At 35.1% G+C, this 6,242-nt stretch overlaps 1 pseudogene; it reads right to left on the reverse strand.

Annotated features, from left to right (window-relative positions):
- Positions 1-5,437: 5,437 nt before the first annotated feature.
- Positions 5,438-5,971, reverse strand: LOC119246656 (protein FAM177A1-like; annotated as a pseudogene).
- Positions 5,972-6,242: the final 271 nt, after the last annotated feature.

Here is a 6,242-nt window from a genome sequence, read left to right on the forward strand (position 1 = left end):
ACAAGGAAAGAAATTTAAACAGTAATCAAAAGTCTCCCCCAAAACAAAAGGCCAGAACCACATGATTTCACTAGTGAAATCCTTTTCAAACTCATCCAAAAATTGAGGAAGATTAAATGATTCCAAACACATTTTATGAGGTCAACATTACTTTGTTACCAAAAACACACAAGGAAATCACAAAAATGAAAAATACAGACCAATATCACTGGTGAATATGGATGGAAAAATCTTCAAGACAATTTTAGCAATCAAATTCAGCAATACATTAAGAGGATCATGCATCATGACCAATTGGGATTTATTTCTTGGATGCAAGGATGATTCAGCATGCACACATCAGTCAACGTAATTCACCTGGTCAACAAAAGGAAAATCAAAATCTTATGGTCATATCAATAGATTCAGAGAAAGAATTCAACAATTTTGAGCATCTATGTATGATTAACAACCTCTTAATTATATGAGGCTAGAAGGAACATACCTCAACATACTAAAAGCCTTATTTGAAAAACTCATTGATAGCATAATACTCAACAGTGAGAAACTGAAAGATTTTCCTCCTAAGGTCAGGCATACCACAAAGATATCCACTTTCACCACTACTATTCAACATAGTATTAGAAGATAAAGCTACAACAATCAAGCAAGAGAAATATATAAAGAATCCAAATTGGAAAAGTAGAAGCACAACTATCACCATTTGCAGGTGACAAGAAAATATACATAGAAAACCTTAAATACACTGTAAAAGAAAATATTAGAAACAATAAATCTGTAAAGTAGCAGGGTAAAAATTAATACACAAAAGTTTGTCATATTTCCATATGTAAAAAAGAGCTAGAAGAGAAAAAAATCGAGAAAACAATATCATTTACAATAGCATCAAAATGTATTAAACACCTAGGAATAAACATAATAAAAGTGGTGAAACCTATACAATGAAAACTGGCAGACATTATTTTAAAAAAATGACACAGGTAATTCCATGGTCATGTGTTAGAAGAATTGATATATTTCTAATGTCCATATTACCCATAGCAATATATATTTGATGCAATTCCTATCAAAATTTCAATGGAATTCTTCAAAAAAATAGAGTAAATATTACAGTTTCAATATGGACCCACAAAAGACACTAACCAGCCAAAGCAATCTTGACAAAAAAAGAAGATGATGATATCATGCTCCCAAACTCCAAGTTATACTACACAGCTATAGTAATAAAAATAGTATGGTATGGGTTTACAAATAGGCAAGGAGATCCTACTACAATGAGATACCACTTCACTCCCAGGAGAATAGCTGATATAGATTTAAAAAAGCAGCAGCAAGAAATGATGGCAAAGAGGTGGAGAAAAAGGAATACTGATACACTGTTGTTGGAAATGTAGAGTGGTCCTATGGGAAACAATATAGACCCTCCTCAAAATATTAAAAATGCCACATTATCCAGCAATTTTACTCTTTGATATTGATCCTCGGAATGCAAAAGCACTAGTTAGAAGGAAAATGTGCATTCCTATGTTCATTACAGCTCTATTTGCAATAGCTACTATTAGGAAATACCTTAAATGTCCAAGGACGCATTGTGGATTAAGGTGATCTGGTACATATACATCACAGAATACTATTCAGCAAGAGAAAGATTTCAACAAAGTACAACACCCACTTATAATAAAGGCCCTTCAAATTCTCGGGATACAAGGAACATAACTCAACATCATAAAGGCCATATATGACAAGCCCATATCCAGTATCATTCTCAATGGCGAAAAGCTGAAAGCATTTCCATTAAGATCTGAAACAAGACAAGGATGTCCACTATTACCACTGCTTTTCAATATAATACTGGAAGTCCTAGCCAGAGCAATAAGACAAGAGAAAGACATACAAGGAATCCAAATAGGGAAGGAAGAAGTTAAACTATCACTATTTGAAGATGATATGATAATATATATAGAGAACTCCAAAAACTCCACAGAAAAACTAATTAAACTAATCAGTTTAGTAAAGTGGCAGGATACAAAATCAACATGCAAAAATCAGTAGCCTTCCTATACACAAACAATAAATCTGAAGAAGAAGAAATAAAAAAAAAATCCCTTTTATTATTGAAACAAAAACAATCAAATACTTGGGAATAAACCTAACAAAAGAGGTAAAGGACCTATACAAAGAAAACTACAAAAAACTGTTAAATAAAATAGAAGAAGAAACAAATAAATGGAAAGACATACCCTGTTCATGGATTGGAAGAATTAACTTTATCAAAATGGCCATCCTACCAAAAGAAATTTACAGTTTCAATGCTATTCCAATACAAATTTCAATGACATTCTTCAAAGAAATAGCACAATTATTGATGAAATTCATATGGAATCACCAAAAACCCCGGATAGCCAAAGCTCTCATGAAAAAAAAAAAATGGGGGGGGGGGTGGATAGAGGCATCACACTCCCAGACTTCAAACTATACTACAAAACCATAATCATCAAAACTGCATGGTATTGGAACAGGAACCAATATACCAACCAATGGAACCAAACAGAAAATCCAGAAATAAACCCACAGATTTCTGGTCAACTAATCTTTGACAAAGGAGCAAAGAATATGCACTGGAGCAAAGAAAGTTTGTTCAATAAATGGTGCTGGGAAAACTGGGTCGCTACATGCAACAGAATGAAGCTTGACCACTACCTCACACCATGCACAAAAACCAACTCAAAATGGATTAAAGAACTAGATATAAGACCTGAAACAATAAAATATATAGAAGGAAATACAGGTGAAACACTACATGACATGCACCTCAAAGACATCTTTACAGACACATCACCCAAAGCAGTGATAACAAAGGCAAAGATAAACAGCTGGGACTACATCAAATTAAAGAGCTTCTGCACAGCAAAAGAGACAATAACCAAAACAAAGAGAAACCCCACTGACTGGGAGAAAATTTTTGCACACAACACTAATGATAAAGCTCTGATCACAAAAATCTACAAAGAGCTGATGAGACTCAACACAAACAAAGAAAATAATCCTGTCAAAAAATAGGCAGAAGAGCCAAAAAGAAACTTCACCAAAGAGGAAATACAAATGGCCAACAGGCATATGAAAAAATGTTCAACATCACTTGTCATCAGGGAAATGCAAATCAAAACTACAATGAGATACCATCTTACACCAGTGAGAATGGCACATATTAAAAAAAACTAGCAACAACAAATGTTGGCGAGGTTGTGGAGAAAAAGGAACTCTCCTGCACTGTTGGTGGGAGTGCAAGTTGGTCCAACCACTATGAAGAGCTGTGTGGAGATTTCTTGACCTACTAAACATAAAGCTTCCATATGATCCAGCAATTCCACTCCTAGGTATTTACCCAAATGACATAGAAACAGTAATTCCAAAGGGCACCTGCACCCCTATGTTTACAGCAGCATTATTTTCAATAGCTAAGCTTTGGAAACAACCCAAATGCCCCAAAAATAGATGACTGGATCAAGAAGATGTGGTACATATACACAATGGAATATTACTCAGCAATCAAAAAAGATAAACACATGCAGGTTGCAGCAACATGGGTGGAGCTAGAAGGGATCATGCTCAGTGAAATAAGTCAGAAAGAAAATGAAAAATACCAGATGGTCTCACTCATAGCAGGAATTTAGAAAACCTAAATAAGGGACCAGGAAAAAGACTAATCAATACAAAGTAAAAATCAAAATCAACAAGCAACTATAAACCAGAGACACACTGAGGGGGGCAGGGAAGGGCGGGGAGAGGAAGGACTAGAGTCAAAATAACGGGGGGCTGCAATTGTATGGGGAATATAACCAAAATGAAAATGCATACTTTGTGCAGAGATGAAAAATGATGTAAGAATTATATAAAATAAAATATTAAAAAAACAAGGGGGGTGGGACTTGTATGGGGACTATAACCAATATGAAAATGCATACACTGTGCAAAAATGAAAAATCATGTAAAAATACATAAAATTTAAAAATAATAAAAAATAAATTAAACAAAATAATTAATGTGGCTTTATTATCTGTTCTCTAGCAGAGAGAAGATTCTGATATTGATCAGATAGACTAAGGCTGCACACATAAAATAAAATAATGGCCATGAGAAATGTCTGAGGTTGTTGCTGGGTTCCACTTTTAAGGATAACTGAATGCTAAGGAGATTGAAGTTGGACAGACTCTAAAAGGAAAGGTGGAACATCACAAACCCAAAGATGTGGTGGAAGGACAACTGGCCTTGGAGTTAAAATACCTAGCTGCAGCTCCTCTGCTAGAATTTAGATTCTGTGATCTTGGATAAATCTTCTCACCTCCTTTGATTTAATTTCCCTTTCTATCCAAAGGGCATAGGGTTGATGGAAGAAATATCCTCTGAAGTCTATTCAGCACACTTCTAATCAGAAATAATGGATTAAGGGTGCAACTGAAGACAAATGGACCATTTTACATTTTGCATAGCCAGTCTTAACTTCTGTGCCCCAAATAACTTTCTGTGAAGACACTATGGAAACAAGAAGCACAATGGAATTCTCTTTAAAGGACTGCATTCCAATGAATAACAACATTCCATATCAAAGAAATAATTCCTTTTCTCCCCTTGCTCCTTCCACTCTGACATTATTTTGACTGCTAAAACTAAGAGGCTGCCTACTAACAAATTCCATGCCAGTTTTCTCCCTCTGACACAGAACATTCATGACATTTTTTCTCTTTTTCTTACATTTCACTTACTGCAAGCCCAATGATTACCAAACCAAATTCTTCTTTTCTCTCGTAGATGGTATTTCAAATATATGTTGTAACAAAGCAATAAAAACACAGAAGTGATCACAAGGGTGAGACAACAAATAGAGACATAGGAAATATTGAAAAGCTAGTACAATTTCTCTTCTTACCAGAATTGGATTGCTTTCGATGATTAGTCTTCCAAATTATTGAAAAATTCATATTGAAATACCCTAAGGAATGTTGTCATATCCCCATAGAAACAGAAAGTCTAAAAAGTCTAAAAAGATTTCAAAAGTCTTAATATAAAAAGGATTTCACTGTCAAAACTACCAAGAGGCCAAGGCAAAAAATATTGAAGATGGCGAAAGAAAAAAAGCAGGATTTTCCACAAAAGATCAGCAAAAAAGAAGAGAATGGAATGATACATTCAACATATTCAAAGATTAAATGTGCCAGCCAGAATACTACAACCTGTGACTCTCTTTGAAATAGGGGAGATAGATAAATGTCTTCCTAGATAAACAGAAGTGGAAGGAGTTTGCAAGTACTAGATAGTCCCTATAATAAATATGAAAATGAACTCCCTTATTTAAATCAAAGAAAATCCACAAATAATTGAAAACTGGACATAAAGAAAAAGAAAATTAAAGAGTTTTAAATTTGGTAGTCATTTCATTCTATGGTGGGTCAGAGACTGGATTTTGTTTGCTTTCCATAATTATTTCACAGTCTACCTCTATTTCAGAATTGAGATTCACAAACGAACTCGATACCAGAGTTCTGACTGATCTGTCTAAACTGTGGAAACAGTTTGCAGCTTATTCTGTCTGTATTGTCTTTCTGTTTCTTCAGACATCCTGTTTTCTTCTTCCTTCTTCATCTGGTAATACTCATCAATGACATATAGGTATTTTGGGGTGCTGTTGCCCAAAACAGATGCAATCTTCTCCACAAGAAAGTTACATACTGAGAGGGTTGACATGGCAGCATGAAGCACATAGAACCATAAGTAAGGGCCCAAGGCCAAGGTAAGTTTTGTGGATCAACAATGGGTAAAACATCTTTCTTCTCCAGGCTGTCTACTTCACCTTCATCTGTGCTATATTCTTCCGTTGTTTCAAAATTAATAAAAAAGGATGACACTCTTTGGGATTTTATTCCTTTTTTCTATGACTCCCAATTCTACATTCTCAAAACCTTTCATTACTCATGTGTGGCACCGATTACCTGAATGCAGCTCCCCAGACAGTGACTGCTTCTCCTGCATGGCTCACAGGATCCATTTCCATTGTCATCACCACCCCAGGGCTGCTGGCATGGCAGGACCTATTTCAGCCTCACCAGACCACAGCTACAGCCTCAAGTATGCTTTCTAATCACAGTGATATCAAACTAGGAATCAACCACAGAAAGAAAGCAAAAAATCAAATAGGTGGAGACTAAGAAAATGCCTATTGGATTAACGAGTAAATGAAATTAGAA

This window comes from Talpa occidentalis, unplaced genomic scaffold (genome assembly GCF_014898055.3).
Source record: "Talpa occidentalis isolate TD23 unplaced genomic scaffold, MPIMG_talOcc4v2.1 talOcc4.15, whole genome shotgun sequence".
Lineage (NCBI taxonomy): Eukaryota > Metazoa > Chordata > Mammalia > Eulipotyphla > Talpidae > Talpa > Talpa occidentalis.